Source organism: Nannospalax galili, unplaced genomic scaffold, assembly GCF_000622305.1.
Source record: "Nannospalax galili isolate Female #2095 unplaced genomic scaffold, S.galili_v1.0 scaffold156, whole genome shotgun sequence".
Lineage (NCBI taxonomy): Eukaryota > Metazoa > Chordata > Mammalia > Rodentia > Spalacidae > Nannospalax > Nannospalax galili.
In genome coordinates, this window is record NW_008337625.1 from 191,914 (window position 1) to 215,908 (window position 23,995).

Below are 23,995 nucleotides of genomic sequence, written 5' to 3' on the forward strand. Positions count from 1 at the left end.
AAAGCAGGGGCCACAGCTATGTTGTAAATGTGCGGATATGTCGCGCATATGTGAAGATTTGTTAAAAGTTACCCAAAGGCTAGAAAATCTTTTACCTGCTCTAAACCCAGAGTGCCCAGAGAAAGAGAGCAGTCACTTTGCATCATAAAAGACATACCCCAGGCAGGAGAAGCTGAAAAGGCTGCACTGGCAGACCCAGTTGCAGAGCTGGAGAGAGAAAAAAGGCAGGACACTGACTTGTGTAAAGTCCAAGGACTCAGAGGAAAAGACAGATAATGGTAAAAAGAAAAAACAAAAAGCTAACTGTGCTGTAGCTAGAAAATATTCCATGATAGAACTATTAAAACTAGGAAAAACTCACAAGCAAGCAAGCAAGCAGAGATCCCCTGGCCACGTGGCTTGTGAGAGTATGGAACATGGGAGCAAATGATGTCAGTCTAAGTCTTTCAGAAGCTTCACAGCTGAGTTATATAACCACCCATCCATCCTTTAGGCTCTTCAATCTAGGACAAAGCAGGGGGAAGCAGTCCTTAATGGGGTGGCTGATTGAAGGCATTAAAGTACATGGTTGTCACCAAGGGAAACAAACATGATTAGCAGGAGCTGGAGGACTATAAAAAAGAAGCAAGCATTACTGAGAGATTCAGGTATGAGAAAAGCAATATATGATGTCCCATTCACTGGGCCAGATAAGACTGTGTTCACCAGAGATATGAAGGAAAACAATTCAACTGGGACCTTTACAATGGTATAGGGCTTTAATGGTATTCCTAAGCCCTTTAATGGGACAGGATCTTTGTAAAGTGAGAGAGGCTTTGGCAAATCTAAATGAATCTTACCAGCATGTAAAATGTGTCTACAGAATAACAGACCTTATAAGATCTTATAAGAGATATGAAAAATACAAGATGGAAGAAATGGTCCAATTCAGTTACTTGAAGACAAATTTGGCAAGATTTATGTTGAGCCCAAATGCCCAGAGAAAAAAATTGATAGAACACAAAATTAGGTGAGATGTTTCTGAAATGCTTCAAAACCAGAACATTTTACAAAACATATTGAAAGGATTAAAAACTGTTCCTGTGGTGGTTAAGAGTCCCCAAGGGTTAAATAAGATGCATTTCTCTTATGACAAAGGTATTCTAGGGGTGGAAACAGGTTTTTCCACCAAGTTCTCCCCCAGCAACCTGGTGTGGTCAATGGGACAATGACAGATGTGGCTACAGTCAGGAGGCAGACCCAGAGCCTGTCTGACTCGGAACCAACAACTGCAAGGGGGACAGGAGAAGCCCCCTGCCTCCTTAGCCCAGTGTAGGGTCAGGCAACTGTTAAGTGTATCAAGAATAAAAGAATCTAACGGGATAACTAAAAATGGCAATGAGCTAACCAAACTAATGCCTCATACCCATGCTATGGTAACTAACAAGGATCTATGGAGAAAACAATTAATACGAACGGACCAAACCTTTCCATGCTTTATGAGACTTTGTCCATGAGTGATGAATATATAATGTCAATGTTCCTTCAAGTGTTTCACAGGAATGTTTTACAGATGTGAAACCCATTTGAAAGATGCCTGAAGAAGCAAAGGCCTGCTATAGACAACTGTTAAGAAAATCTACAGTACCAGGGGTGGGTTGCCCCGCTATGAGATATTGGTCAGAGAGAGACCCTTGAGGTCCTCCGATTCACCAAGGCTACTGCCATTAATGTCGGTTGTACACTAGAAAGGTCGGTAAGGCCATGTTGCTGAGGACGCTGCATGTTGTGAGCGCAGGAGAAGAAGAGGTGGAACTGAGACTAAGCCAAAAAATTCCGTGCCACTGGATGAATGACGTTCATATTGCCAGAAGGCTCTGTACAGATGGTTGGGGAAGAAAGGATCCCCTTTAAGTCTACTCAATGATGGACCCGTGTGCTGCACACTATGGACATGCCAAGCAACACCTGCAAGTGCAATAATGGCTCAACCACATATGTACAACTGACAAATTTCTAATTCGGTAAGGCCTACTCCTAGGGGTAGAACATACATCTGGTACTGTAGACCAGGCCAACACCTTTTGTCAAGAAAGGCTACAGGCCCTAGTGGAGAAGCCATCATGAGTATATTGTTTAATAAATATAGTACACCTAGTGGGATACCTTCTAGGCACCTGTATTTACATTCATGTTTGTTTAAATGTGTCTACTTCTTTCCATTTGTCTTTATAGTAGAAGAAATACCACTAAGATATATCAGTGGCCACAGCCTAAAGACAACTAATGGGGAGGCCCAAGAAGCCACTATCTTACCATGATACATCTATCATCTATACCCTACATCTATCACACCCTCCAAGGCTCAGGGATTTAGCGGAAGATGGAAGGGAAGATTGTAAGAGTGGAGCAAAAGAGTGGAGTGTCTCCCTATTGGCTAGTTCCTCCAATGGGAGGAGCATGAGTCAGAGGCACTGCTGGAGGCCATCTTGGGACAGAAACGATGAGCTGCAGGTAGTGCACATGGTGTGGGAGATGTGTAGCCAGCTGCTCAACAGCAGAAGGACAGAATGGACTGACTCTTGTGGACCTGGGGTGATTGCTGGCCCCGGAGGCGTGAGTGAATGCTAGTGACTATGGATGTGGCATGGTCTGATACAGGCCTATGGGCGTGGCATCGTCTGATAAGGCAGGCTCTGAGTCCAGGCAGTGTGGGGCTAGGCACTGGGTACTCATTCCTTTCTAAGTTAATAAACTCACATAAAATACATTACAGGGTTTGTCTGATCGAGCAGGAGACCCAGAGAGAATTTGGGCCACAGGTACCTATACAGTTAGGATTATTTACATGCTACTGCATCTCACTGTGGAAATCATAACTAATCTGTCTCTGATCTATAATGCCTCTTGTGCATTCAGATCAGAATGAATAAAGGTGGATATTAGCTCAAGTTGTAGAGGGGAGGAAGATGGGACCTTGTTTGCTACATGGTTTGAAGACGAGACAAGAAGAGCCCCAAGGCTATTTAGCAAGATTTGAGCAATATCATGGGAACTGGCACAGACCTGTTGAAGGATTGGGAAGTCTGTTGGTAGGTATTTGCACCTCTGAATCTAGCTCTTTCCTCTAGGTGGAAGGCAAAGGGGCCAGTAGGCCATAGTTGGGAGAAAAGATTAATAAGTATCCACAGCTGGACCAGGTCCAAGACTGCATAGCCAGGATGCCCAGCCGTTCAGGGAAGGCCTACTATCTTGGAGAAACTTCTTTGCTCCCCATAACTTTACTTTCCTTTTTGCCCTGGCTGATCTAAGGGGAACTTGCTAGTCTTTTACATAGAGGAACCAGGATGGTAGAGGGTATTCCAATGTGTTGATAGCTCAGCTGGGTACTATTCACAATTCTGTGAGGAGAGGGGAACAGGAACCACAGGGCAGATGGAGAAGCTGAGGAATACATGGGGAAATCTTCCTTGAGCACCAGATCAAGAGGTGGAGTTGGGCCTAGAGTGCCCCTCTACCACCTATGCTGCATCTCAGTTCTGCATTCAATCCTAGCTGGGAGGAAACAACTTCCCCCCTACAGGTCTAATTTGATCTCCCTAAAGCCTATTTTAACTGTTAGGGGATGTATGCAAAACTTTACAGTGGCAAAGGTCAGCTCTTTGGCCTGTTTTGTACTATTCTGTGTCCCTGTGTCTACACTGGACAGTATAGACAACACTGACTTCAATATTTGCTACATCCTCCTATTAGTGCTGGGAAGGGATCATTTGATTCAGGAAAGCTGAAAGAATTTCAGAGGCTGCAAAGAGTTCATGGGGCTCCCCTGCCTTTGCCATCCTGGGGCTCCAGCATGCTGTAGGAGGAACTGCTGGCTTCTAACCCATCCAGACAGAGCAGCCTGCAGTCTAGAGTGCTAAGTGTGGAGACAGAACAAATCTCCATCTAGAGTTCCATATTTCTGCCCAAGGAAAGGCAGTAAGCAAGAGAGCATGAGAGGGGAGAAGTTTCCAGATCCAGGTACACTTTCAGGACAGGGGACTTTTATGAAAAGGATAGTTAATAAGTTCAGATCAGATGTTCATGTTGAGAGCAACTCAATTCTATGACTGAAAGATGAGACTTTAAAAAAAACAAAAACAAAACCCTTGCTTCTAGAAAGGCCTCATCAGCAAGCTTTGCATGAGAAGGGGACAGCTGTCCCCTTCTGTTGCAAGGAAAAGCCACTGAAGTTTGGGGAGTAGGGATGTGTGTGAATCTTAGGTTTATAGGGTTTCCCTCCATTGCCTGGTCTGGGCACATGGATGCCTATGTGGTTTTCAGTTCTTCAAAGCTCTTAAGTAGGCATGGTCCCCCTCTTCAGTGAGCAGGACTCAGACACACCCCCCACTGAGGAGCTGTAAACTGTGGGGGCTAGTGAATGCTGGGAACCTGTCCCAGATGGGTGGCACATAGATGCCCACAAAAAGGCTTATTCTCCAATGAGGCCACTGCTGACCAAGCCTGGTAGGAATTCTAGCAAAAGCTGAGGCTAGACATGTGGCCCATCTATCCTCTCTGTGTAGACTGAGTCAGATGGGGTTCTGGGTCTCCTCTAGAGGAGATGTCATCACCACTGACTGTTTGCGTTTGGCCTCTGGCTTGTTTCTGTTCTGGTTCTTTTTTTTTTCCCACCTAGAAGAGTATATTTACTAAACTTAGTTGAGGAGAGACAGCAAGGTATAGGTGTCTTGAATTCAGACAGGACTTAGCACTCTCGATTCTGAATTACATGCCAGACTGTCCAGGAACATACTCTTGGGTATAGACAATTGTGTGGCTCCGAGTCAGTATCCTGTTGGCATCCATGGAGGTGAGGACCCGGCTGAGAAGCATCATGCTTAGGAAGAAGATGAAGTGCCAGCATCATCCCTGATGTTAAAGGTGGAACCCAAGAAAGAGGGTCTCCGGTGCTGGACGGAAGAAGCTGTGCAGGGGGGTTGAGGCTCCACCTCATTCCAGTACATGTCTCCCTCCAATGGAGGTAGGTCTTGATGCATATCATCCACACAGAACAAGGACACTTGCAGGTTCCTGTCAATGATAAAGTTGGTTTCATAACATGACATCATCCTCTCCAAAGGGGTTGATGAGCTGCTCTGCCACCTTCAGTCAGCCCATGTAAAATAAAAATTGCAGGATTGTGATTACAGGCACCACAAGGTCCATCTCACGGCCTGGGTAGTTCTAGGCTGGGTTCAGAAACTGCCACCCAACCAGGCATCCAAGAAAGAAGCTGTACACTGTAACTGTCACCACCTGTGTGTACACCAGTGGGATACTGATCCAGTTGCAGGCATACAGCTGTCCACACTGACTATGCAGGATGCTCATCTCGTTGGTCATGCTCTGGAGCATGATAGGGTCCCGGATTCCACCTCCAATCCAGGTCTTCATTAACCGGTTGGAGCCTGGGCACCCAGAATGGGTTGTGTGATAGGCCCAACTTCCGAAACTGCTTATGTTCACCCAGGGTCATAAAACCTGCTTGCACCAAGTGTTGGAGACTGGGAAAACACATGTAGACCTCAGTGTTGACACTGCACATAATGAGCACTTGGCCCAGGATGACGTCAGACCAGTGCGAGCCGGAGTAGCCGGCCTTGCTCGTCCTTGCCCTCCACAAAGCACAACACCAGGGTCGTCCAGCCACAGCAAGCTCTTGAACTGGTTCTACCAGTGGGTCACAACCAGAGTCAGGTAGAAACCCAGCACAAAGGTTATAGGGATGAGTTGAATGTAGCTGTCACAGCACAGAGCCAGCTTCTCAAACATCATCTGCTGATCCTCTGAGAGGGTCATCCTATAGAAAAAGAGAATGCCATAGTAGAGGAACATGAAGATGAAAAATTCTCCATAGAATACTTCGTAGAGCAGGCTTAAGAAGGAGCCCAGGTAGGCATCGGCCATGTAGTCCGTGTAGGTGATGGTCATGGCTCAGCACTGGGCACCAGTAAGCGAGCTTGGGTCCCGGTGGGAGGCAGACAGTGGAATGGGGCTGTGTTGGGGACCCCTGTTGTGTAAAGTAGCTGTCTCTCCATGTCCGGATAGCCTATGGGCTCGGCTTCAAATGCAGAGACTCCTTTTATCAGCAGGGTGCCTTCCCAGCATCTTCCTGACTCATCTTTTGAAGTAGCCATGGCCTCTGGCTCTGGAACTGCCAGCCTTTCCTGTTGGATTTTCTGACAGTCTGGCAGCCTGGCAGGAGCCCACCTCTACATGTAAATAGGGTATCCCACAAAGTACCTATCAGCTAAGGTTTTTACTACCACCCCCATAGTATAAAATATCCTGGTTTCCCCTCAATAATTGGAGCTGGATCACCGAGACTTGGAGCCGAGCTAAGTCACTGAATAAAGGGGCTGTACCACTGACTGAGCTGAGTTCTGTGTCTTACTGCCTACGATCCAGCCTGGGGGGGGGCACTATCCTTCAGACATCGACTCACAGTAATCCAGCTTTCGCCATTCTGCACCTCCCCTCGTGACCCAGCAGCTGACGGGTCCCGAACTTAGAGAGTGCACGGTGGAAATTGGGACGGAACCCGACCGGGCCAGCCCCGGTAGCAAAGACCCACAACAACGTGGAGAAGCAGGGACCTGCCTGGGAGCGCAGTGATCAGTAGAGTCGCGCGCACCCCAGCAGACGCAGCCCGCCGGACCCGCCGCACTCCAGCGACGTGTGTGGGAGACCGGCACCACGCCCAGCAGCTGGCGCCCGGAGATCCCTGCACGCCCATAGGGTTGGGTAGGAATCCAAGGCTAAGTTCGAGTCTGGGACTCATGTGAATCCTTCCTTGCCCTGGACCTCGGTTTTCTTTCCTGCAGTTCGCAGTAGGCCACCTCCACCCAGGTCTCCCTGTCCAGCCCTTTGTAGACAGTTTTGAAGGAGCCCCGGCCCAGCTGCATGTCGAACTTGAGGAAGCGGCTGTCCAAGGAGGTGGCCACAGCCCTGAGGTCGTCCTCGTCGCCTCCTCCTCCTTGCGTGCGCGCCTGGACTCTGGCTTCGCCTCGGTGACTCCAGCGTCCTCCTGGGTCGCAGCCGCCGCCGCCTCCTGCCGCAGGCCGCTGTCGGGGGCGGCACCAATGCGGTTGCGGTGGCGAGACCCGGGGTTGACTTCTGAGCGCCCACGGGCTCCGGACCAGGGTCCGAGGGGGCACTCGGAGCACCGAGCGGCGCTGCAGACGGGGCGGCCCCGGGCACGCTCCGCGATGAGATGGCGCGTCTTGCAGAGCAGAAGCACCCGAGGCTGCATAAGCTGCCCGGGTTGCGCGCTGGGCCTCTCTGCCGCCTCCAGGCCCGGCAGGCTCCTCGTGGTCAGATTCCACCACACTGCACCGGGCAGGAAGCGCTGGGGCGGCATCTCGCCGGTTTTAGTTCTTACAGAGATCACCTGACGGCGAGCTGCTACAGTGACTACTGATTCCAAGCACTCAGCTTCCGGTGGGCACACCTTCAGAAGAAATTTGATCACTGGATGAAGACAAAGGGGTGCAGGTAGATGGAGGGCAGCAGAGGTCTACTGAGAGGGGTGTTTTAACTCAGAATTCTGCCCTGACACTTCAGAACATGACACAGCTCTCTCCCCCCATCAGAGTAAAATGCTATCTGTGAAAATGGCACACATTTGATATGCAAAAGTTTGCCTATGAAGAGGCTCAACCCACACCACCCGGGCTACGCTCAGCCAGAAGGCCAATGTGCAGCAGTGGTGGAGTGGGGGAAAAAAAAAACAACGTGATGCTGACCTTGCGGCTTTGGAGGCGGATTCTTTGGTTACTGAATATATATGGATGAATGAAACACCCAAGATACACCCCATACTCCCCTGCCACGCTGAAATAATCCCCACAGAAAAGGACCAAGCTGCTCCTAAACTAGGAGAGGCTGCACAGAACAGATGGGCATCTCAGAAAAGACTGAAGACAAAACTTTCTGGCAGAGGGGTATGTTCAGTACAAAATAAATGCAAAGAAAAGTTAAAAAATAAAAATGTGGGGAAATGTTCTGTGAAGAGGTTTTGTCTTATAACCAACCCTTCTAGACAAGAGATCTGGATAAGAGAGTGACAGGGAAAACTGCAGAGTTAAAGCTGTGGTGACTCAGAGGAGGCAAAAAGGGAAAGCAACAGATGGAAAGCAAAGAGCCAGGCACCAGGGAAGGGGAATTTTAGACCATGAGGGATGGGACAAGGGTTTCTGAGCTCTGTTTTTCATAATCTGTCCCTGGAGCCCTCCTCCCAGAGAGAAAGCACACTACCTTGTTCTTGAAACCCACTGCAAGTGCCCTTCTTCCTGAGGCAGGACTGAAATATAGAGAGAATGAAGGAATCTTATGCAGTCCAGGCTGGCTTCGAATTTGGTATGTAGCTGAGGATAACGAACTGATCCTCCTCCTTCACCCCTCTAATGCTGGGATTAGAGGCACCACACATGGCTTATGCAGTGCTGGGGACCAAACCCAGGGCTTCATGCACACTAGACAGACATTCTATCAACCTAGCTACATCACTATCCAGCTTATGTATTTTTTACTAAATTTTTAAACTCTGCTATGTTTGAACCTGATTGTAAATACATTTATTGAGCAGTGCAACTTAAAAAGCCACAAAATCACGTACTTAGCTATTTTTAGGACTGGACTCTCTAAGCTGGCAGTTTAATCTCAACTGTCTATTACCTCCTCACCCTTACCTCTATATCATTACTTAATAAACCCAAATTTGCTTCATACAAACTTACCTAAAATTCTTTTTGTAACAAAGTCAAGTTTGGTCAGTGGGGTTGGGATGAGGGTGTCGGAAATAAAATATGAGGTTCAAAGACTCCTCCAACATTGCACAAAGAACATGTGGACAAAGCAAGGCTGATTTGACTTTTGCAAAAGGGTGTGTTGCCTCATTCAGGTATAGAGCAAGCGCTGAGCTGGAAATTTGATAGGTTTTTATCTTAACCTAAGATTACTGTGTCTTTTCCCCGTTGGCTGGGGTCTGACCTCACAGTCGTGGTTGCCTGGTTTTAAAAGAATCTGTACAAAAGAAATGAGGAAAAGTTGGGAAGGGGTTGGCTACTCTGGGTTATCAAGTTTAGGAATGCAGAGGGCTTTTGTGTAAACTAAAATTTTACAAGGTGTGTGTACGAGGATTACAAAGTAATCTTTTGATAGAAAATATTTCAATTCTTTATAATTTTTTCCTCAGCTGCATCTCCCACACACACCAGTGCTGGCATTCTTAGCATACCCCCACCCAACTACAGACGCCCTTTATACTAGGAAGTCAAGTTATTCACATACTCATCCAGCTATACATGTGTATACATCTTGAACCAGGTTAAAACAGCAACCTGGGAAAGCTACAGGCTTTTAAAGTAGATCTTTATAGTAAATGAGACTTGTTCAAATGATTAAAACCTGAAACGTGGATGGAGAACAAAGTCAATTTAAAGAATGGAATCTCCCTTGTCTCCCCTCTCAAGGGTTAAGTTTGTGAGGCACGGCAGGGCAGGAACCTGGCTAGGGGATCACCCTTAAGAGGGCCAGTTCACCATGAGACAATATACTCTTCCTTCCCCAAATTTCCACGCTTTACTCAAGTCCCTAGCAGTCACCCTGCTGGGTCTACCTGCCTTGAAATGCTATTTCTTTTTCTTCTCTTTTCTTTTGGGTGCTGGTCAAAGCCTACCTAAGTGGGCTTTTAAGCTCCCTAACACTTTGGGCTTTCTAACTCCTGTTCTAAAGCTCCCCTCTCTGCTGGGTCACTGCCTGCCACAGGTGGCTGACCTCCATCCCGTCATATCCAAAGCTGCATGATTTTTGTTCCCTCTCTTTTCTATTTTCCTCCTCTTTTCCAGGCAGCTGTGAGATTTACAGCTTACCTGCTCTGGCCCTGCCTCTTAATTCTTTAATTGGCAGAGAAGATGAACCCATTCCTGCACTCCTAGGTGGCATCCCTGACATCAGGACAGTGGAATTGACCTCATGCTGACCTTGGAGTTTTGCAGGCAATAGCTAGGTAGGTGCCATTTAAGACATACCCAATGGATTTTGTCCTAGCACCTGTTATTCAAATTGGGAGAAAAGGGCCAATGGAGTAGAATATTATGGGAAATTTACCAGCAGTCAACTGTAAGAAATCCAAGAGACAGAATTGTGTGATGCAGACAGACAAGAGTATTGTTTCTGCACTGAATAGAAACTGTAGCTTGGAAGACTCAGCTACAGTCATACAGAGAACTCCATATACACTTATTTGCCCAACCCTAGGTGCATGTGTTTACATTTCAAGGGACTGGGAGACCTAGAGACATCTCTAGGTCAAAAAGCTGGAGCCACCAGGGTTTAGCTGACCTCTGGAGAGATATGTTTACATTCCAAAGGGGGAGAGAGAAAACCCAGATCCTTTTAATCCTGTCTCCTAGCAGCAAAGGTTTTCCTCCCTCCTTTGGGAAGGAGAGGGAGAAATGATTGCTTTTGTCCTGTGTACAGCAGAGAAAATGGATGCTGGTCAGTTCTATGCCTAGGCAGTATGCAGTCATCTGTGTAACAGGTTTCCATCTGTTGCTCCCGGGTGATGTAGCTAATAAGTAATCTGGTTCCACTTCAGGGTGTCAGCATGAGAGACTCCAGAGACCCCACTCTTCAGCAAAAGAAAGCTGGTGAAAAAACATTAAAAAATAATTTTTTTCTTAAGCGTAGGTTCTTTGAGATCTGCTTGACAATGTTGATCTTTGTCTGGGGTCTATCAGTAGTGTCAGTTAATGCTGTCCTTCAACCGATTGATAAGACTGTACATGGTTGCTTGGTTTAAGAGTGACACATTGCCTGAATGTAGGTAACGCAGTGGTCCTACAAATGTCCGAAATTACTGCTAACAGGGCAGAAGCATAAAGCAACTTAACTGAATGATGACCAGAAGTCTGAGCTTTTGGATGTGCTTGATGCCTTGGAGGAGCTATGTTGGCAGGGGTTGCATGAGTCTATTTTTGTCATGATGGTTGCAGGACCACTGACAGGTTGACTTTGGATTGGGGAGCCGTTGTCCCAGCACACAAGGAGAGAGTGAGAGTCTCCAACTTCTTTTCAGTCTTTTCAACCTTGTTAACTAAGAGGTTGACTTTGTCATCCAATGATCGAAGGTTATTAATGCTCCTCACCTGAGTCTCAGCAGAACCTCCTGTCATCTGAAGACAATCCGCGAATTTCAGCAGTGATTTCTTGTTGCCGGTCTGTACCTTCCAACACCTTGACCTGGGTTGCTGCCACCTGACTTGACCATGTTCCAGTGCTACCCTTTCCTCTACTGCTGCTACCTCAACCACTTCTTTGCACTGCTCCAGGCTTACCATTTCCCAATCTTCCAGGGATTCTACTGTCACTTCTCCTTCTGGGCTCCAGCTCTGGGCCTTCTCCTTTGCTTGGGAGTTCTTTGCCCTCACTCTCTTCCGATTGCTCATCTGGACTCAGGAGCCTGACTTGATCAGCTGGTGTCTTAAATAACCTGATGAGGAGTCAATAGGACATTTCATTCTGAAATTTAAGTCCTATAAGTAGGGGGCATCAGATGGCTCAGCAGGTAAAGACTGCTGCTGCCAAGCTTGCTGACCTAAGTATTATTTCCAGAACCCACATGGCAGAAGGCGAGAACCTATGCCTACAAGTTCTCCTCTGAGCACCACATGTCTACCTTGGCACACAACCTTGGCACACTACCTTGGCACACACTGTCCTAACCAAAAAAATAATAATGGAAAAAAAAATTTGGGGGGGGGTCTTTTTGAGATAGGGTCTCTCTGTAGCCCCAGCTGTCCTGGAACTCATTTTGTAGACCAGGCCAGCCTTTAACTCACAGAAATTCACCTGCCTCTGCCTCCCAAGTGCTGGGACTCGGCCTTTAACTCACAGAAATTCACCTGCCTCTGCCTCCCAAGTGCTGGGACTAAAGGCATGTGCCACCATGCCTGGCTTATAGGCATACAATAAAAAGAAGACAAATTCAAGAAAACTTATTAAACTTGGGAAAAATAGTGAGTTTGTGACAACTGAGTTCTGACCCGTTCCCCGCCACACACAGCCTGCGGCTCTGGCTCCCACTCCAGAGTGTGGTCAGAAGTCATTCCTGCTGACTCAGTTCTCAGTCAAGGTTTACCTCATCTCACCAGGAGAGACAAGACACCAGCACTTTCAATTCCTCCAGTCTCTACCTATATGTATTAATCACTTTTGTGCAGCTGTGACCAAAATGCCTGAGAAGCCAAAGGGAGGGATTTTGACTCCTGGTTTCACAGGTATCAGTTGGTAATAAAGCAGACAAAAATATGCATTTGTGATATTTACCTAATGCTTTGAGGCCACATGAGAAATAGGGAAGTCATCTAAACAATGCTTTACCTGAAGGAAATGGCTTGTCCCCCCGCCCCCCGGCTTTTTTTTTTTTTTTTTTTGGTCTTTTTGAGTTTATTTGCTATTTTTAGTGTATGTGTATGAGTGTATTGCCTGCATGTATGTTTTTGTCTTTTTTGAGACAGGGTCTCCCTGTAGCCATAGCTGACCTGGTACTCGCTATGTAGACCAGGCTGGCCTTGGTCTCACAAAGATCCATCTGCCTCTGCCTCCTGAGTGCTGGGATTAAAGGTGTATGCCACCACACCCAGTTTGCTCCTTTTTATATGCACTGGTATAAAAGTGACACAGTGAAGGGAAAAAAGGATCTGTTGCCTCCAACTCCTTCCAGAAACTAACCCTTTCTTTTCACATGATATTCTAAAATCTAAGGAGAGAGCACCTATGACACTCCCAATTCCCCTTGACTGCATCTGTTGACTAGTACTTAGTGTGTTCTATGGGCAACATAGTAGGCCAGAACCTGACCTTCCACCCTGCCAAGGTGTCAAAAGATGTGGCCTGAGGACAAAGCACTTTACCTGGGACAGGAATGAGTGGGTGTTTCCACCCATGGCCCCACAAGAAGTCATGCAAATCTGCCTTCTTCAAAAGTGTCAGTTTTTGACACAGTTTACCCCATTTTCCTCAAGCTCAGATTTGAAGAAACCTGTCTCACCCACCTGTTTTGCAATTTTGGTAGATCAAAACAAAACAAACAAAAAAACACCCTTTAGGCTCTGGTCACAGCTTTGACAGGAAAAAAAGGGTTCTGGCATCCCAAGAGACAAGGGCCCTCGAGGGTGCCACCACGGGACTTCCATTATTAGGAAGACAACCCACGGTGAGTCTGTGCCATGGGGGTATCCTAGCAGTTGCCAGCGTACATCTCCTGAGGTTTTCAAACCTCTTTTTCCCACTCCGGGATCTGACTACCTATAAAACTTACCCCACTAGTGGAAAGAGAGGTTATGACCTCTGCCTTGAGTCTCAATGACTTTGGAGACCATTCCTTTTGTCTGCAGTACACTGACCTTTGTTTGGCATTTGTTAAGTTTTTGGTTTCTTTGACAGTCAACGAGTTCCTACAGATTGGGAAATCCCTGCTGCCATGTTTGGGGCTTAAAGAGCCATTTGGACTTCCCTTGAGTTACTGTCCAGTACCAGTTGGTACAGGGTAAACTATACCCACTGTCTGAGGCAAGGGTGGCTGTTCTAGCTGGTTCCTGGAGGCTGTTATTGTGCAATAAAGATTCTAGAGAGCTAAAATTCTCAAGAAACTAGTTTGAAGAAAATTTGTTGGCCTGGTTTAGCCTTTGTCACTCTCTCCTTATAGCCGTTTCTATTTCTAGGATGGATAGTGACTAGCTAACTGGGCAGATTACAGTTATAGTGCAGGGCTAAGAGAGTTGCCACTGTTCTGTAACACTGCATAGTCTATGTATGTGTTAGATCCTGGTGGGAGATGATCATCTGACAGATCATTGTATTATTTCAGAACTGGAATTTTTAAAATTTTATTGCATTTACTTATTTGTATATGAGGGCAGGGGCATGTGCTAGGAAGTGTATATGGAGATCAGAGGACAACTTGTAGAAGTTGATTCTCTGCTTCTACCATGTGGGATTTAGGGATTGAACTCAGGTTTTCAGGGTTGGAGACAAGCACCATTACCTACTAAGTCATCTCACTGGCCCACAAGTAGATTTTTTGTTTTTTTTGATTTGAGGCAGAGTCTCACTGTGTAGCCTTGGCTGGCTTCGAACTCACTACATAGTGAATTTACATAAACTAGGCTGGCCTTGAACTCATAGAGATCTATTGGCCTCTGCCTCCCAAAAGCTGAGGTTATAGACATGCACCACCACACCTAGTTGGAATTTTTCTTTTAAAGATTTATTTTTATTTATGTACATATGTATGAGAAAGTGCATGCACCCATGCATACATGAAGCCAGAAGAGAGTGTCAGAGTCCTCAGAGCTGGCATCACAGGCATTTGCAGGACACTCAGTTTATTATATGGGTGCTGGAATCTGAACTCTGGTCCTCCGGACTGTGCAGCAAGCACTCCTAACCACTGAGCCATCTCTCCAGTCCCAACTGGAATTGTTTTTATCAGAGACCAGGTAAATTGGACAAAATACTGTGATATTAGTCAACTTGACAGGGTTTAGAATTACCTAGGAGTCACATGTCTATGAGGATGTTTCCAGAGAGAACTGAGCAGAGAAAACCTGGGCAGCATTGTCCCATATGTAGCCCAGATCTCACAGAGGTCTGAGGAAAACGCAGCCTACATGTCTACTTCCCTTGTTCTGGGTAAGTCTATCATGGCTGTCAACATCAGATCTAGTTTCTTTAGCCTTCCACGATGGATTCGATACCAATGACTCTCTAGGGCCCTCCAGTGCTGAACTGGGACTGCTGAAGCATCAGTTCAAACCAGCTGTGTAAGTCAAGTTAATAAATATCCTTTTATAGTATTTTTCAATTTGTATTTCTTTGGGGGGGGGCTTTTTGAGACAGGGAGACCCTGTCTCAGAAAGACCAAAAAAATTTTTATTTATCATTTTTATTTCATGTGTATGCGTGTATTGCCTGCACGTAGGTAAGTGCGCCCATATCGTGCAGTGCCTGCAGAGGACAGAAGAGACTGTCGGATCCCCTGGAACTGGAGTTACGGACAGTTGTTAGCTGCCACATGGGTGCTGGGATTCGAACCCAGGTCTTCTGCAAGAACAGCCAGTGTTCTTATCCGCTGAGCCATCTCTCCAGCCCCCAAACATATGTATTTCTTATGTCCTTATTATTTTGTATTTTATGTGTATGAGCATTTTACCTGCGTGTATGTAAGTGTACTACCTGTGTATGGAGGCCAGAAGAGGGCCTGAGAGTCCCTAGAACTGGAGTTATATGATTTTTAGCAGCCATATGGGTACTAGGAACCAAACCAAGGTCCTCTGTAAGAACAGCCAGTGCTTTCAACCACTAAGCCATTTCTCTAGCCCCCTAATATTGTTTGAGACTGGGGTGGGGGTGGGGCGGGGTCTTACTTCTTAAACCAGGCTGACTTTAAACTCACAGAAATCTGTATCTATCTTCCGATTGTTAGGAGTGCAGATGTGTACAACCATCCCAACTTAATATTTGGAGAGAGGGTCTCATGTAACCCAGTCTGGAATCAAATTCATGTGGCTGAGGGTAACCTTGAACTTATGATCCTCCTACCTCCACTCTCCCAAGTATTGGGATATAGAAATGTGCTATCACACCCAGTTTATGTGGTGCTAGAGGTCAAACCCAGGGCTTGGTACATGTTACTCCAGCACGCCACTAACTTTAGGCTCTTTCTATAATATTTATAGATGCTATTGGTTCTGTTCCTCTAGAAATTCTGCCAAATACAATCATCTTCGATACAAGTTTTCATGCTGTTATATAACAAAGATTCTAAGAAACTAGCTGAGGGGGACTGAAGAGATGGACCAGCAGTTAAGAGTACTGGCTGCTCTTGCAGAGGACCCAGGTTCAATTCCCAACACCCACTTGGTGGCTAACAAACTGTCTATAACTCCAGTTCCAAGTGATCCAATGCCTTCTTCTGACCTCCATGGCACTGCACAACATGGGTACACTTACAGACATGCAGACAATACACTCATACACATAAAATAATAAAATATTTTTTAAAAGAAACTAGCTGAGGGAGGTGGCACAGGCCTATAATGCCAATGCTTGGAGGGTGGAGGCAGGAAGACAGAGTTCAAGGCCAGCCCTGGCTACATAATGAGCTTGGCCAGCCTGGGCAACATGAGATCCTACAAAAAACAAAAAGGGAAAAAAGTTGATGGTTCTGAGAGGAAGACTGTAGTCCCCTCCTGGAGAACAAAACTAGGAGGAAAGGGAAAATGAACAAGTTAGTGTCTTTTTTAATAAATAAATAAATTAATTAATTAATTTATATTTTATGTGTATGAGTGTATTGCCTGCGTCCATGTCATGCAATGCCTGAGAAGGTCAGAAGAAGGCATCAGATCCCCTGCAACTAGGTTACAGATGGTTGTTAGCTGCCATGTGGGTGCTGGGAATTGAACCTAGGTCCTCTGCAAGAGGAGCCAGTGCTCTTAACTGCTGAGCAATCTCTCCAGCCCGTTTTCTTTAAAAAAATTTTTTTTATTATTTTTTATGTGTATGTGTGCACAGCCTGCATATATGTAAGTGTACCTATGTTGTATAATCCTTGCAGAAGACAGAAGACGGTGTCTGATCCCCTGGAACTGGAGTTACCAACAGTTGTTAGCTGCCATGTAGGTGCTGGGAATTGGTCTTCTGCATGAACAGCCAGTGCTCTTAAGTGCTGAGCCATCTTGCCAGCCCACAAGTTAGTTTCTTTAATATTCTATCTCCACCCCCAATTACTGTTCTTTTTTAAAAAAAAAATTTTTAAGCCAGGTGTGGTGGCACAAGCCTTTAAGCTCAGCACTTGGGAGGCAGAGGCAAGCAGATCTCTGTGAGTTCAAGGCCAGCCTGGTCTACATAGTGAGTTCCAGGACAGCTGGAGCTACAGGGAGATCCTGTCTCAAAAAGACCAAAAAAAAAATTTTTTTAAAATTATGTGTGTGAGTGTATTGCCTATAAGTATACAAGTGCACCTATACATGCAATGCCCAAGGAGGTCAGAAGTGGGTGACAGATCCCTTAGAACTTGAATTACCAATGGTTGTTAGTTGCTATATGGGTGCTGGGAATTGAACCTGGGTCCTGTGCAAGAGCAACCAGTACTCTTAACTGCTGAGTCATCTCTCCAGCCCCTGCTTTTTCTTTTTTCTTGAGATAGGACTGGCATGGAACTCTTTTTTTTTTTTAAGAGTTTTTATTTTATGTGTATGAACAGTTGCCTGCATTTATATATGTGTGCTACATATGTGCTTAGTGCCCACGGAGGCCAGAAACTGGAATTGCAGATGGCTGTCAACTGCCATGTGGTTGTTAGGCATCGAACTCAGGTCTTCTGCAAGAGCAACCAGTGCTTTTAACCACTGAGCCATCTCTTCAGCCCCTGGCATGAAACTATGAATCCTTCAGCCTCTGCCTCCCAAGTGCTTAGATTATGGGTCTCTGCCACCGCATCCTGCTATTTACCTCTGAATTTCAAGATCCAGTATGAAAAACTACATCTCAATATTGCTAGACTGTGTTATCTCTGGATTTGAAACATTCTCCCACCATATTTGTTGGGATTTTAGTCAAAGACTTAAAAGCTCTGGAAATGGAAGGGGACTCTTTCTGCGATTTGGTTTTTTTTTGTTTTTTTCTTTGGTCTTTTTGAGACCTGTAGCCCCAGCTGTCCTATAACTCACTATGTAGACTAGGCTGGCCTCAAACTCACAAAGATCCACCTGCCTCTGCCTCCCAAGTGCTGGGATTAAAGGCGTGTGCCACCACGCCTGGCTGTATTTTGCTTTATGAGACAGGGTCTACTATGTAATGCTGGCTGACCTGGAACTTGCTATGTAGACCAGGATGGCCTTGAACTCAGAGATCCAACTGCCTCTGCCTCCTGAGCGCTGGGATTAAAGGAATGCACAACCATGCCCAGCAATAATCAAATTTTTAATTTAGAATGAATAACAATTATGTCTTAAAATATTGAAAACTTGCTTAAAGAAGTATAGAAATGTGTAGAGTAGGCCAGTGATATGCCCCAGTGAATAAAGGCACTTGCTACCAGGCCCAACACACCTGGGTTCCATCACACACACACACACACACACACACACACACACACACACACACACACACAAATGTAAACAAGCAAAAAACAGGGTTATGAAGCAATGTGTCATCAAGTAGAGAATATATGTGAATCTAATGTGACTGTATATGTTTGAGACCCTCTGTCTCACCTTCCTGAGCACCTCGGATTACTAATTTGTTGGTAATTATTGGTAACTGAAGTCAGTATAATATTCACGGCTATTGTTCACTGCATTTAGCTAGGTTCACAGGAACTGGTAAGACGTGAAATGTCTTCCATGGGTTCATGTGTTTGAACAAGTGGTACCCAGTTCGTAACACTGTTTGAGGGGGTTGTGGAATCTTTTAGACATGGGGCCTAGCTGGCAGAAACACAAATGAACAGGCTGTGAGGACTATAGTCTGCCCTGCTTCCACACAAGCTCTGCTTCCTGGTCTGCTGAGAAGTAAGCCAAGCCATATGCTTTCCCCACCACAGTGAACTCTACCACTGAACCACAAGCCAAAATAAATCCTTCTTCCTTTCAGTTTTTTTTTTTTTTTTTTTTTTTTTTTTTTTTTTTTTATTTTTTTGAGATAGAGTCTCCCTGTAGCCACAGCTGGCCTGAATCGCACAGAGATCCACTTGCCTCTGCCTCCCAAGTGTGGGATTAAAGACATGCACCACCATACCTGGCACCTATTTTAAGCTCTTTCTATCAGGTCACAGAGACCAGGAAAATCCAAGCTGGGCAAGGTGACACATGCCTGTAATCCCAGCCCCTGGTTGGCTGAGGAAAGCTCTAGGCTAGCCTACTCTACACAGGAAGTTTCAGGCCAGCCAAGGATACACAGATCTTGTCTCAAAAAAATAAAAATAGGGGCTGGAGAGATGGCTCAGCAGTAAAGAGCACTAACTGCTCTTGTAGAGGACCCAGGTTTGATTCCTAGCACCCACCTGGTAGCTAACACTTGCCTATAACTCCAGTTCCAGGGGATTTGATACCTTCTTCTAACCTGCACAGGCTTTGCACAAAATGGATGCACTTACATGCATGTAGACAATACGCTCATACACATAAATTAAATAATATAAAAATTTAATAAAAGGAAACCTTAAAAAAATTCATCGTGTTTCCTAACAGTTTAGGGAGGTTGTAAAGTTAATTAGATTTGGGATCTGAGACCGACCTATCCACATATGTAATATTTGTCTTCAAATCAATTTTATGAAATTGACTTATAAAAATCATTTAAAAGGAAATTTTATGTACCTACTTTAGTTTTTATTACATTTATTTGTATGTGTGTGCGTGTGTGTATGTGTGTGTGGAGGTCGGAGGACAACTTGCACGAGTCAGTTCTCTCCTTCTATCATGTGAGTCCTGGGGACTGAACTCAGGTTGTCAAGCTTAGCGGCAAACACTTTTACCCACTGAGCCATCTCACTGGCCCTGTATCCATTATAAATGGAAAACCAGTACTCTTTGCTATACTAGGAGACAAAACATTTGTATATTCAAATGTTTAAATTAATGATATGCTTGCCACGCTTTGGGAAATAATGTCCTAATTCTGTGTGGATGAAAGGCACTGTCTTTGTCAAGTACACTGGGCTAGGAACTAGGCTCCTTAAAGGAAGGATGTCTTTGGCTTCTTCAACTTTTGCTCATCAAGTCACTATCTCTATAGCACTTTGATTCACTCATAGCATAACATTTAGAAAGGGGCGGAAGCCTGGTATGCTGGCTTACCTCTAATCCTAGCACTTGCAAGGCTGAGGTAGGAGGCTTGCCAGTTTAAGGCCAGCCTTGGCTACAGAATGAGATCCTACATCAAAAGAGATAGGGAGTTTTTGAATTTAAAAATACCTTTAAAAATTATATTACAGGGCCAGGCATGGTGGTGCATTCCTTTAATCCCAGCACTCAGGAGGCAGAGGCAGACAGATTTCTCTAAGATCAAGGCCACCCTGATCTACAAAGCAAGTTCCAGGTCAGTTAGAGCTACTGGGAGACCCTGTCTCAAAAAAAAAATGTATTACAGTTTAATTTTGTGTATCAGGATGAGATGCGGTGCACCACAGCACATACGTGGCAGTCAGAGAACATCTTGCAGGAGTTGGTCCTCTCCTTCTACTACATGGGTCCCGAAGATCAAACCTAGAGGCTGTCAGGCTTACTGATAGGTACCTTTACCTGCTGTGCCATCTTGCTGGTGCTTATTACCATATCATTCAACCAGCACATAGAACTATGAGCTGCTGGGTAATTGTGGTCAGTTTATAAAAAAGAAAGTGGGGGGTGAGGGGCTAAAGAGATGATTCAGTGGTTAAGAGCACTGGTTGCTCTTGCAGAGGGCTTGGGTTTGGTTCTCAGCACCCACATGATAGCTAACAACTATAATTCCAGGTACAGGGGATCTGATGCCCTTTTCTGACCTACAGATTTAACATAACCTAAAAAGAATCCCAAAAAGGATATTTATTTTTGGAAATGGACAATCTGTTTCTAAAGTGTTTTGGTTTTTGTTGTTTTCTTTTTTGGTCTTTTTGAGATGGCTCTCCTTGTAGCCCCAGCTGGTCTGGAACTCACTATGTAGACCAGGCTGGCCTTGAACTCAGAGGTCCACCTGTCTCTACCTCCCAAGTGCTGGGATTAAAGGCATGCACCACTGTACCTGGGAATTCTAAAGTTGTTTTTTTTTTTTTAATTTTATGTGTATGAGTGTATTGCCTGCATGTATGTAAAGTGCACCCATGTTGTGCAATACCAGCAGAGGTCAGAAGAGGGTATCGGATCCCCTGGAACTGGAGTTATGGACGGTTGTTAGCTGTCACGTGGGTGCTGGGAATTGAACCTGGGCCCTCTGCAAGAGCAGCCAGTGCTCTTAACCACTGATAACCACTGAGCCATCTCTTCAACCCCAATTCTAAAGTTTTTTATGGCAAAGGGCCTATGACTTTAAAAAAAAGATTGGAGGACTCAATATCTGATCTGATCTCAAAATGTATTACATAGCTATGGTGATGACATACATACGTGGTCAACTGATATGAAACAAAAGGCCAAGGCTGTTCTCCAATGATAGTTTTCAGCAGATGTTTGTGTGTGTTTATATATGTATATGAGGGCATGTGTATATGTATGTGTGTGCTTATGTGTGTATGTGTGTATATGTGCGTGTGTGTGTGTGTGTGTTTGCTGGGGACTGAACATGGGGCCTCTCACCAACATTAGACAAATGCTCTACCATTGAGCTACACACTCAGTTCTAATAAATGACTCTTGAACAAGTGAACATTCAAATGCAAGAAAAAAAATGAACCTCGACTCATATACAGAACTCGACATGAAACACATCATAGATCTAAATACTGAATCTAAAGTTCTGGGCATGGTGGCACACTATAATCCTGGCACACTGGAGGCTGAAGTGGAGGGACTCTCAAGTTTAAGGCCAGCCTGGGCTATAGAACAAGACCCTGTTTCAAAAAATAAAACAGGATGTAAGGGTGATTTGGCTGTGACACATGCATGCCATCCCACTGATCACCAGGGTTGCTTTGGCTGATCTGGTTGGCTAGGTGGGCATCCCCTACCTCTCTCAAAGGACAACCTTCCCCAATAGAGGAGGAACAGTCTTCTGTCAAGGATATATGAGTAGCTATGCTCCCTTGTTAGAATCTCCAAACAAGCTCTCAATAAGCAAACCAAAAAGCTGGGGGGTGGGGTAGCTCAGGCCTGCTTACTTCGAGCCAGGCCCCGGCTCCCAACCTTCTTCATGCTAGGAAGCTCTCTACCTGTGAGTAAAATCCCTGCCCAACTTTGGAATCTCAATGAAGTCCAGTTCATCAGTTCTCTGTACTGTTTGTTTCACTGTTTCCTAGCTATCTTTCCTTGGGTGGAGAGAACAGGCTCTCAAGCAGAGCAGGCTGGCCTCCAACTATGTATTCAAAGATGACCTTGAACTTCTGATCCTCCTATTTCCATTTTCCTAGTGCTGGGTTACACACATGTGTGCCATCTATCACCCCTGGTTTACGTGGTGCTGATGACTGAACCCAAGGCTTCATGCATACTAGGCAAGCATTCTACCAACTGAGCTACATCCTTAGCTTCTTGGATTTGGTCTTTTGAGAAAGGGTCTCACATAGCCCAGGCTGTCCTTAAACACAATGTAGCCAAGGATGGTTTTGAACTCTTGATCTTCCTACCTCTACTTCTGGAGTACTGAGATTACTGGAGTACATCACCATCTGGAACCACAACAAATAGAATGGTACCTCCCACACTCAGGATGGATCTTTCCTCCTCAGTTAAACCTCTCTGGGAATGACCTCACAGACATGCCCAGAAATATGTCTGTAGGCAATTCTGAATCCTATCAAGTTGACAATGGGAATTAACAATCAGAAGAAGGAACCACTAGTAAACATACTGACAAATCTCAAAACACTGCCCTAAGTGAAAGAAGCCAGACACCAAGGCTGCGTACCTTAGAATGGATTCACTTATGATAGTACGGAAAAGTTAAGCCTTTAGGGATATTAGTGGTTATAAGGGCTGAGGTGGCAAAGAATGATTGCAAAGGGTTACTACAAAACCTTTTGGGCTGACAAGTGCTGTATCTCAATTGTGGTGGCAGTTACATATCTGTTCATGTCTGTCAAAATTCAGAACTTGGCTGATGTGATGGCCCAGCGGGTAAAGGTGCTTGCCACCAAGCCTGATGACCTGAATTTAATCATTCAATCTCTGGGACCCACATGGTGAAAAGAGAGAACCAACTTCTGCAAGTTGTCATCACACACACAGACACACACATACACACACACACACACACACACACACAACTACATAAATAAAAATTTTGAAAAGAAAATTCAGAACTGTATATATTAAAATATATGTATATATTTCCCTAAACTTCTAAGAAAGAAACATAAATATTTCACTTTAAAAATATAATTTATGGGGGTTGGGGGGCATAGCTTAGTGATTGAGTGCTTGCTTTACACATACAAGGTCCTGGGCTCAATCTCCAGCACCACACACAAAAAATAAAATAAAAATTTAATTGCAATTATATAGGACCAGCCAACCATGCAAAAATCTGTGCTGTCAGAGTCCTGTCTGTCTCCTTTCCACTGAATACACAGTCACTACTGATGGTTCTAGACTTCAGGAGTCAAAGGCAGTTTTGTCCTTAGGAGAATTTTCCTAGAATTCTACCAATCCTTAATGAACTGTTAACGAAATGGTACAGACCTATGGCAAGGCGACTTGTGTCAACAAAAAGAAAAGATCTTCCGTCAGGAATGGGGCACATGCTTGTGACCCGAAAGAGAGGCAGAAAGACCAGGAGGTCAAGGTCGTCTATATGCTAGCTATACAGTAAGTTCCAGGCAGCCTAGGCTATATGAAGCCCTGTCTCAGAAAACAAGCAAGCAAGCAAAAGTTTCCTCCTTGCATATTTTCCCCAAAGATGAGTACATTTTCAAACAAGGTCCATTACTGTAGAATAAGCTGCATATTGCAAAGGATCTTGGTGAGCCACTTCCGTCTGCCTTGATTGTTCTAGAGTGAACTGTAAAGACTTCAAGTCGGCCATTTGCTCTAGCTGAACCTCCAGGGGGCCTTTGAAATCCCTCTGACCTGTAGGACCTATGAACCCAGACTTGACATCGAATTCTGCCCCTTCTTGAAACCTTTATTGCACTCCACTGCAAGGTAGGGGTGGTGGGGAAAACATCTTCAAATAGGCTTGCTCTCTCTTTCAACAAGGGTCTCGTCATATAGCCCAGGCTGCCCTGGAACTTGCTGCATACCTCAGACTGGCCTCATACTTTTGATCTTCC

General features: G+C 45.2%; 1 protein-coding gene and 1 pseudogene across 1 annotated transcript in view; both read right to left on the minus strand.

Annotated features, from left to right (window-relative positions):
* The window catches only part of Stox1 (storkhead box 1), a 63,113-nt gene that overhangs the window by 30,686 nt on the left and 8,432 nt on the right, over positions 1–23,995 (minus strand). The window lies entirely within an intron of this gene.
* On the minus strand, positions 4,860–5,952 carry LOC103733769 (annotated as a pseudogene).